Source organism: Bos indicus x Bos taurus, chromosome 10 (genome assembly GCF_003369695.1).
Source record: "Bos indicus x Bos taurus breed Angus x Brahman F1 hybrid chromosome 10, Bos_hybrid_MaternalHap_v2.0, whole genome shotgun sequence".
NCBI classification, from domain to species: domain Eukaryota; kingdom Metazoa; phylum Chordata; class Mammalia; order Artiodactyla; family Bovidae; genus Bos; species Bos indicus x Bos taurus.
This window is the reverse complement of record NC_040085.1, coordinates 20,439,347-20,450,254: the sequence shown is the minus strand read 5'-3', so window position 1 is coordinate 20,450,254 and position 10,908 is coordinate 20,439,347. Positions and strand designations below refer to the sequence as shown.

The 10,908-nt window shown below is 39.6% G+C and overlaps 1 long non-coding RNA gene across 1 annotated transcript; it reads right to left on the bottom strand.

Annotated features, from left to right (window-relative positions):
* Positions 1–910: 910 nt before the first annotated feature.
* On the bottom strand, positions 911–10,018 carry LOC113900011. Its single transcript, XR_003513047.1, has 2 exons — positions 9,804–10,018; positions 911–3,689 (listed from the first exon to the last, which is right to left on the bottom strand). It is a non-coding gene; the product is annotated as an uncharacterized LOC113900011 (long non-coding RNA).
* Positions 10,019–10,908: the final 890 nt, after the last annotated feature.

The following is a 10,908-nucleotide window of genomic DNA, read 5'->3' as shown; positions in this document are numbered from 1 at the left end:
ACTCCACAGAGTCAGACACGACTGAGTGACTTTCACATTCAAACTATTTTATGTAATTAAAAAAGTTAAATTATCTGAATTTGTGTTACTAAAACAGAAAGTTCAGTTTCTTTCTGTGTGTGTGTATTTTGATTGGCATCATTACAGTTTCTCATTCTGTTATAAATTATCAGTATCTTGAACACAGTGTTGTTTGACTCTCACATTTCAAACAGCTAAAAATCTAAAAATTTCACTCCCTGGTATATACCCACAAGAGTTGAAACTAAGAACTGGAACAGATATTTGTACATCTCTGTTCAAAGCAGCACTATTTACAATAGGCAAATGGTGGAAGTGTTCATCAGTAAATGGAAGAATAAACAACATGTGTTATGTACATTTAATCAAATATTATTTAGCCCTCAAAAGGAAGGAAATTCAAACATATGCTACAATGTGGATGAAAGGTAAAGTCATTATGCTAAGGAAAATAAACCAACACAGAAGGATAAGTAATTTCACCACATTTAAGTAAAATTAATGTGCATCGTCTCAAGGGACACTAACAAAAAGAATAAATTGTAATGGGATAATGTTCACCTTAGTAGTTTTGTTTTATTGAGAGGATACTGTGCTAAGGGCACAGGACCATAATTTTTTGCAATCTTAATATGCATAAAGCTGAAAATTATGATTTTACCTAATCTTAATTATATTATTAATAAAGCATGTTAATATGTCATGAAGCAATCCACATTCATTCCTCTTCTTATTCAAAAGTTTAGTATAAAGACACAGCAGAAAGTAAATGTATTCATCTGATAAACATTCACCAACTATCCTCACGAACTGCATTATCTTAGGGAATCTAGTGGGTAGGAGTCAAGATCTAGATTTTTATGTAATATTAGATAAGAGGAACAATCTGTGTAAATAATCATTGTTTTATTTCCATGGCTTTAATTACAGAATGTGTAATGATCTGATAATTTACCTGGAGAAAAAGAAATACATTATGAGGATTACATAAAAAATAAATATATTTATTGTATGTTGTAGAACCCCAAGATACTTGAGATGAACATGAAGCAAATGAGATGGTCCAGGGCACATATCCAAGATAGCCTATGTGGAGAATTTCTTCAGCTGATGTCTAGAAAAGTGGTTTTGGAAGGTATCATGGTGACCTCAAATGTTTGATGGAATCCTCATTCACTCAGAAATTACAATGAAAAGTTATGAGTTTCCATGTAAAAGTGCTATCTAGAGGCTTGATTTTCTTAGTCACAGAATTGGGGTCTGGCAACACTGAACCCTAGGCCCTTGTTGATAAATGAGGACCTAGCTCTGAGTCTAAAGACAAGGATAGGGAATGGGACATGGAGATTGGCATGTCCCATGGATGTCCCTGTGGAGATGCGGATGGATGACATGTGCAGATTGGATGGCAATGAAATGCGTAAGAATGATAGGCACTCTCCCTCCCATCTCTCCCCACTCCTTTTTATTCCATTTTCAGTAAGTTATAGGGAATAATGATCAAAGAATATCAAGGAATTTTACAAAGGGAGGGAGAAGTTGTTACCAAAACTGGACAGACAGATTTCTTTTCTCATCCTGGATCTCCAGCCACTTTCAGAAGTGGAATTTTCTCAGATGAAGCCACAGCTACAGCAAGGTGAGAAAAAGAAATGGTGAATGAATGTGACTATGCCAGAAAGTTTGGATTTGTATAAACAGTGATGGCTAAGCTAAAACAAAGATGTGGGAGGGACAAATTAGAAGATTGGGATTGACATATACACATTGCTATAAAAAGTAGATAACTAATAAGGACCTACTGTGTAACACAAGGAACTCTACTCAATACTCTATAATGACCTATATGCAAAAAGAATCTTAAAAGGAGTGGATATTATGTATAAGCATAACAGATTTACTTTTCTGTACACCTGAAAGCAACTAACATTTATATAGTAAATCAACTATAATCTAATAAATAGTGAAAAGAAAAGAAACCAAGATGTGGGAATTCACAAAAGCAGCACTGGACAGCTGAAAATTACTTTGGGGAGCTTGCTATTCTGAATATTAGGTATTTATGCTAAGATGGTTCTTGTTATATCTATATCTTCCTGTCCCCATGAGTATTGTATTGCATGGAAAGAAGAGAACAAGTGAAAATTCTACAAATATACCAACTAGGAATGTGAATTTCACAATGTCACAGGTGGTTCCCAACTCTTCTTTAGAACAAATTATTTATTTACTTAATGTGCCAGGTTTTTGTTGTAGCATTTGAGGTCTTGATCTTCTTTGTGGCATCCAAATTTTTAGATGGAGCTTGCAGCATGTTTACATTTGCGGCATGTAAACTCTTGGATTAGGCATGCGGGATCGAGTTCCAACACCAGAACTGGAACCCAGGGTCCCTGTATTGGGAGCCTAGAATCTTAGCCACTGGACTACCATGAAAGTCCCTTCAATTCTTTTTGTTTCAAGTTGTGTCACAGAGGAAGGTCAGTCAAACCCAAAAACCCCACATAAGCATTCCAGAGACCCCTAGCTACATCAATGCACTTTATTATTTCTACTGAACCAGAAATTCACATGAATACAACTTTGGAGCTTCCGTTGTGGCTCAGCTGGTAAAGAATCTGCCTGCAATGTGAGAGACCTGGGTTCAATCCCTGGGTTGGAAAGATCCCTTGGAGAAGGGAAAGGCTACCCACTCCAGTATTCTGGAGAATTCCACGGACTGTATAGTCCATGGGGTCATGAAGAGTTGGACACGACTGAGGGGCTTTCACTTTCGTTTATCAGGAAACATTTCCTATTCCTCTTGGTGCTGGTCATCCTTTCCCTGCAGGCATTCATCAACATAAAAAATTCAAAGTGTGCTAAATTCTGTGACCTGTTTGAATCCATGTCTCAGAGCACTATCTCTTAATCCAGCCCACCTTTCCTTTGCCTGGTGTTAGGAGAAAAAGGGCAGGCAGTGAACGATGAAAGTGAATGGGATCAAATTTTCCATTCTCAAGTTTGACTTGTAAGGATCAGTAAGGATAGGATTCTATCTTCTTGCCTTAACATCTTAGAGAATATACTTCTAGAGGGGTGGAGGGAAAGAGATTTTCCTGGTGGATGATTCTTTATATGGCCAAAATATCAATTACAGACACAGGGATAATTTCTCCAATATCATCTTCCCATTGACAAGTGATAAAGACCCATCCCTCCTTGAAAGATGATGTGTATTCACAAAATGGCATCATGATCCCACTTGTTAAAACACAATGCACTCCTGATATTATTTGCCGGCTCCTGTGACATTTCCTAATCCCATTTGTACATTTCACAAATATGTTATAACACATCTCTTCAATGTCCTCATATGATGCTTGGAGGAAGAAATGCTCTTTAGCACAATAAAGCCTATTGTGAACACGTTTCCTCTTCATTTCTAGATTGCAATAATCTTCGTCAGTCAACGGCATTTCAGAATCAATAATAACATGGGTTTTGAATGCTTCTTTGGTAGGTGGTTTGGTAGGCCCTGTAGCATGTAAGTCATCTATATAGTCTTCTAATTCTTCTCGTCGTTCATCTGATAAATATGAATCATTTATCCTCACAAACTGCAGTGGCTTCAGCAGCAGGAAGAGCAGAAACAGGGGCTGCACGTTGATCAGAGTCCCCATGTTTCCCTGAAGGGAATATAAGAGAGAAGGAGTTATATCTACCGTGAGGCTGTGCCTTCTGTTCCTATGCAGGCCCATTTCTACCACCTTTTGCTGTTCTGAGCTCTAAGACTTTGGACCATTTAAAAATTGACAACTCAGGATCTATTTCAATACCTGTAAAATATTTACTCCAAGGTGACCTTAGGAGAGCTATACTCAATCTAGAAGACTGAGGGTAAGAGAGGGAAAGGTGAAGGAAAATGGAGAGAAAAGGAGAAAGGCAGAGAGAGACAACAGTGAAGAGAGAGAGAGAGAGAGAAGGAAACAAGGAAGAACTGAGGAAGAGAGCAAGAGAGAGATGAAGGAAGGAAGGGAAAGAGGACAAGAGGTCGAGAGGGCACTGAGGCAGGTGGCAGAGAAGAGGCTCATGCGCTCCCTCCTTCTGAAGTAAATGTATCTGTTCTCTTCCTGGAGTTAAGAACTTGCTCTAAAGAGCTGTACATGATCCCCTTTTCCCCCTCACCAACATCTTGCTTTTCTGAGGACCATTGTTCATCTTGGGCTTCCCTCATAGTTCAGTCAGTAAAGAATCTGCCTGCAATGCAGGATACTCAGGTTTGATTCCTGGATCAGGAAGATTCCCTGGAGAAGGAAATGGCAACCCACTCCAGTATTCTTGCCTAGAGAATCCCATGGACAGAGGAGCCTGATGGACTACAGTCCATGGGGTCACAAGAGTTGGACACTACTGAGTGATTTCACTTCACTTCATTCTTCATCTTCTGACTTTCTCCTCTTGCTCATTTCTGACCATCAGTATCCTTGCACAAGGGATCAAGCAAGATCCATCATGTCAAATGAGCACCAAATATGTGTGGATTGGTCTAAATACTATTACCATCACCTCATTGCCTGGAATTGTGGGTCCATATTACAGTCTCCTAGGCCACCTCTCCCCACTCAGAAGAACTCTTTCACTAAGGTACATTACTGACCTTGTGAGTCTTTTTTTAATCTTTTCTTTAAGGAAGACTTCATGTTTCCTTCTCAGGTTTTCCTGTCTCTAAATTCTTCCCATCCTGTGTGCCTATCTGCCATCATGGTACCCTCATCATCAGACTTCACAGTCACAACTTTCCTTCCATATGTGTGCATCTCCATGTCTATTCACCCCACTGGAGGCTGCACTAATATTTCCCCAATACCTGTCATATACATAAACAAGTGTCTTTACCACACAAATATGGGAAACTGGGTAGTTCCTTATATTCTTTCAAGAATTCTCCTACTTAAAAAGAAATGGAAATATTTAATATAGCACCTACTTCTGAGGCACATCTTTATAACGCTTCATGCTAAATATGTTAAGGGACTTTAAGAAAAACATTCCTTAAGGGAACCATCTTACCTGTCTCCTGAGAAACCTGTATGGGGGTCAAGAAGCAACAGTTAGAACCCTGTATGGCACAACAGATTGGTTCAAGATCGAGAAAGGAGTAAGACAGGGCTGTCTTCTGTCACTCTGTTTGTTTAACCTATACACTGAGCGCATCATGAGAAATGCCAGGTTGAATGAGTTACAAGCTGAAATCAAGACAGGCGGGAGAAATATCAACAATCTCAGATATGCAGATGATACCACTCTAATGGCAGAAAGTGAAGAGGAACTAAAGAGCCTCTTGATGAGGGTGAAGGAGGAGAGTGAAAGAGCCAGCTTAAGACTAAATATTAGAACAAAAGACTAAGATCATGGCACCTGGCCCCATTACTGTATGCCAAATAGAAGGGGAAATGTGGAAGCTGATACATTTCCTCTTCTTGGACTCCAAAATCACTGCAGACAGTGACTGCAGCCATGAAATCAGAACACAGTTGCTTCTTGGCAGGAAAGTGATGACAAATCTAGAGACAAAAGCTGAGACATTACTCTGCTGACAAAGGTCCATATAGTCAAGGCTATGGTCTTTCCAGTAGTCATGTACGGTTGTGAGAGTTGGACTGTAAAGAAGGCAAAATGCCAAAGAGTTGATGCCTTCAAATTGTGGTGCTGGCAAAGACTCCTGCAAGTCCCTTGGACAGCAAGGAGATCAAAGCAGTCAATCTTAAGGGAGATCTACCCTGAATATTCACTGGAAGGACTGATGCTGAAGCTGAAGCTCCAGTATTTTGGTCATCTGATGTGAACAGATGACTCATTGGAAAAGTCCCTGATGCTAGAAAAGAGTGAGAGCAGGAGAAGAGGGTGTCAGAGGATGAGATGGGTGGATGGCATCACCAACACAATGAACATGAACTTGGGCAAACTCCAGGAGATGGTAAGGGACAGGGAGACCTGGCTTACTGCAGTCCAGGTCACAGTTGTGACCTGTGGCCCAGAAAATAGGCCCAAGTGCTAGACATCAGGGCACAGTCTACTATTGAGTGGAAAGTGGTATCATTTATAGAGGATTCTTGGGTCTATTGATCACTTTTTAATCCCTGTCCAGATCTGACTGTTGAGCAATAATTCTTCAAGGAGGCTTTCTTCCCAGGGGAAGGCAAATACCTCAGGTACACTAGAGAGCAGGCTTCTTGGCCTATCTTGGCCCATGGTCTTTTGCCTCATTTATTCTTTGTATGGTCAAAGCTTCAGAGAGTGGATATGTTAAGGACGGGGCTGCAGATATCCTGATACTGGGAATACTGACCTCCCGTAAGAGTGGCAGAGCTTGAAACAGGAAAAGAGAAGAGCAAAGTTGAATGGCTGAATTAAGTACATTCTTGTGGTTGCCTTAAAGTAAAAATAAAAATCATAAATAACAATGCCTAAGATCATAGGCAAGTATACGCCAAGCCCTGAGTTCAGCACTAAACAAACATCATCATCCAAACAAGCTTATGATAAAGATATTCTTATAGCTTTGTTTTTGTTTTGATAGTAAACAGTATCTCTTTGTGAAGGGACATTGCTTCAAATTTTACTTTAGGTCTGGCAGAATCTTGGTTCAAGCCTTTTTCACAAGTCAGTCTGATTTTCACATCTCTGTTCCTCAGTGCTATTGTATGACTTCCTTCAGTCTCGCTTCCCCACCTGAGGCTAGAATGTACCTCCTTCCCTAGGTTGACTTTGTAACTCTAGGAGAAGAGACTACCAGAAACACACAGACCACCGAAGTGGCCAGTACTAAACTTGTCTCTGAGTCACTGCTGCTGCTGCTAAGTCGCTTCAGTCGTGTCCAACTCTGTGCGACCCCATAGATAGCAGCCCACCAAGCTCCCCCATCCCTGGGATTCTCCAGGCAAGAACACTGGAGTGGGTTGCCATTTCCTTCTCCAAGGCATGAAAGTGAAAAGTGAAAGTGAAGTCGCTCAGTCGTGTCTGACTCTTAGCGACACCATGGACTGCAGCCCACCAGGCTCCTCTGTCCATGGGATTTTCCAGGCAAGAGTACTGGAGTGGGGTGCCATTGCCTAGAGATCTATAAAAAAAGATCCATTTTCCTCAAAGCCTAGCTGTGCTGCTGCAGAACAGTTTTCTGTTTTTTTGTTTGTTTACTCCACTGTGTTCTTGGTAGAAAAGAAGTCTTCGAATGGGGCAATTCAAGTTATTTTCTAATACTGAAAATAACCCAGAGACCCTGACCAAGGTGGAGATGGATATCAGTATTTGTGGTCTCTGTGCCTCTTGGGCTGGAAAGAGCAGGACAGGGTGAGCATGGGCAGCAGAGTTGAGGCTCCTGTAGCACCAGGGCCAGGACAGCCCTTCATTTTGTATATCCTCTAACCTCTTCATCCTTTGTTTATGAATTCATGCTGTGGTTTCAGGCTTCTTAAAATCTTCACTCACCCCCAAGTATATGCGTTTTCACTTAAACGCTATCTTATGTCTTTATGGATTTTCAGAAAGTTTAAGCCTTTCATCCATCTGGAATTTATATTGAAGTATAAGAGGTGGTGATTTTTTTTTTTCACATGGTTTATATGTAATTTCAGTACTGATTTTTTGGAGAATAAAGTTCATTCACTCATCTCTAAGTTAAAATTTTACCTTATGCTCTGTAACAACCTAGACAGGTGGGATGGGGAGGGAGATGAGAGTGAGGTTCAAGAGGGAGGGGGACAAAAGTGTACCTATGGCTGATTCATGTTGATATTTGGCAGAAAGCAACAAGATTCTATAAAGCAATTATCTTTCAATTAAAAAATAAATTAATTTTAAAAAGTTAGCTTATGTATTTAACAGGGCTTCCCATGTGGCTCAGATGGTAAAGAATCTGCCTGCAAAACAGGAGACCCAATTCAATCCCTGGATTGGGAAAATCCCCGGAGAAGGGAATGCCTACCCACTTCAGAATCTTTGCCTGGAGAATTCCATGGAAACACAGCCTGGCAGTCTACAGTCCATGGGGTCACAAAGAGTCAGACAAGACTGAGCAACTAACACTTTCACTTATGTGTATGATAATTCTTTTTCTGAATGATTCACAGGACTGGAAAAGATTAGTTTTCATTCCAAACAAATGAAGGTAAATGTCAAACAATGTTCAAACTAGCTTTTTTTGTTGTTATTTTTAAATAGTAAATTTAATTTTTAAATTTAAAAATTTTCAGTTTTAACATTGAAAAATGTTCAAATTGTGCTCATTTCTCATGCTAGCAAGGTAATGCTCAAAATCCTTCAAGCTAGGCTTCAGAGTTCATGAACCGAGAATTTATCATACGTACAAGCTGAGTTTAGAAGACGCAAAGGAACCAGAGATCAAATTGCCAACATTCATTGGATCATAGAGAAAGCAAGGGAATTCCAGAAAAACATCTGCTTTTGCTTCTTTGACTACGCTCAGGCCTTTGACTGTGAAATCACAACAAACTGTGGAAAATTCTTAAAGAGATGGGAATACAAGACTACCTTACCTGCCTCCTGAGAAACCTGTATGCAGGTCAGAAGCAACAGTTAGAAGCAGACATAGAACAATGAATGGACTGGTTCAAAATTGGGAAAGGAGTATCTCCAGGGTGTATATTATCACCCTGTTTATTTAACTTCTATGCAGAGTACATAATGTGAAATGATGAGCTAGAGAAACCCAAGCTGGAATCAAGATTGCAGGGAGAAATATCAACAATCTCAGATATGCAGATGATACCACTCTAATGGCAGAAAGCGTAGGGGAACTAAAGAGCTTCTTTGATGAGGTTGAATGAGGAGAGTGAAAAAGCATTTTGTTGTGAATGGACCCAGAAATTTGTGCTTTAAACAAATTCACAAGGCTTTCCTCTTTACTTTTAAACTTGTTTGGGAGTGTTAAAGCAGCTTAGAGTATAGGATGGGAGGGGCCTGAGAGGGGCTGTCTGTCTAGAGCATTTTCTCCTAAAGTGTGGGTCCTGACTCCCAGGTCAGAACTCTCTATTTACAATTTAAAATAACTGAGACTAGTCAAAGGCTCCTTAGGTACATGAATATATATCTCTGAGGGATCATTAAGTGTTTTCAGTGTAAATCTCTTTAAAGAAGAAAAGCAGGATTTGTAAATACAGCTTAATATGAAGCATCAATGGACAATAATCATATAATAATTTTATAGTCCCAACCACAGAATAAAAGTGAAATTTGTATCTTTCAAACTGGTAATAATTATTACAGTTTCCAAATTCATTGCTGCTGAGAGTGTGACAAGGGGAACAATCCTATATTTCTGGTTACAGTGAAAACTTTGGCAAGTGTAATAAATTTTTTTTTTAATCTGATACTTTTCCCCCAATTTCAATAGCTTGAATTCTATGTACCATATGTTAGATGGCAATATGGACAGCAAGTTTTACTGCATAGGAACAAAAATTTCAACTTCAAAAACATAAATGTCCAAGAATTTAAGGGAAATTTAAGTTGCCATGGATGTATTCATGGACACAACAAGAACACCACTACAATTGTAACTGTAAGAGCTAATATTTGAGATGGTCAGTGTTCTATATTCATTGAATTATAGATTCTTAGAATGGATTATTTCCCAGACTATACAAATATATTAATCAATGAAATTTTACAGATGCAGAATATTCATAATATTACAGCAAGGGGAATGTCTGGTTTTAGCCAGACCAGGGGCAGGAGCGCAAAAAATTAACTTAAACCCAAGAGGACCTGTACCGACTCACAGAGACAGACGTCCAGGACACACAGCAGGATGAAGAAATCCAGTCCTTCACTAGACTCTTGTTTTCTCTCTCACTCCACTCTGCTTTCTATGCTAAGTTCGTGTGCAGGCAGGGCCTCTCCACAGAATGGCAGGGTAAATCATTACCACCTTTATAACACTATGTAGGGTCACTGAAAGATGTGCCATCCTCTCTCACATTCATCCAACATAGAAAATAACCTTTCTGATCGGGCTCGTCTTTGTCACGTGAATAAATCCAGGAATGTGAGTTCCCCTTTTTGGTCCACCTGAAGTTCATGCTTTTTTCTGAGAAGAGAAGGCAAAACCACACAGGTAAAACACCAGCAGAACTGCAATTGCTGACAAAAGGCTGCTCCCTTGTAATACAAACAAAGGAACGGACACCAAATACAAAAGTAGCAAATGTCCATTTGAAAAGGCGGGGGAAAATCAAAACACAGAAGATATGTACAACGTGGTCCTAAGTAATATTTGAAATAAAGATTACATAGTGAGGGAAGGGGAGCCCCAAACATAACCTTATTCAACTGCTGTTTCTGAGCAGTTTATTTCTTATTGTGATCTTGAAAGTTGTCAGTTTCTCAAAGTTAAAATAAATAAATCTGAGGATGTGTCTTTGAAGAAATGTGTCTTTAAGAGCTGATTTGGGCGTGTTATCCAATATTAAGTGCCAATTTCTCAGAACGCCACATTTTCATATCCGTGAACTCCTACCCTTTATCAGCATCAGGAAATGTCAGTTCCTTAGCTTGAATGGTTGCACAAAGAGAGACTCTAAACACCCAGTCTTTAGAATTAGACTTACCTTTGTGAGTAAATCCCAAAGTATCTCTCCATTAAATTCAGGGGGGAAAAAATCTCACCTTAGGCATATTTAAATTTATGCTTTTACAAACATATGGAAGCAATATTTATGTTTCAGGCCTTCATACCCATAACCAAGCTAAGAATGGGGTCAAAATGAGAAAACCTGGAGAACAATGTGATCCTTACGGGTCATTAGAGGGTCAATGTGTGTGTGTGTGTGTGTGTGTGTGTGTGCTCAGTCATGTCCGACTCTTTGCAGCTGCATGGACTGTAGC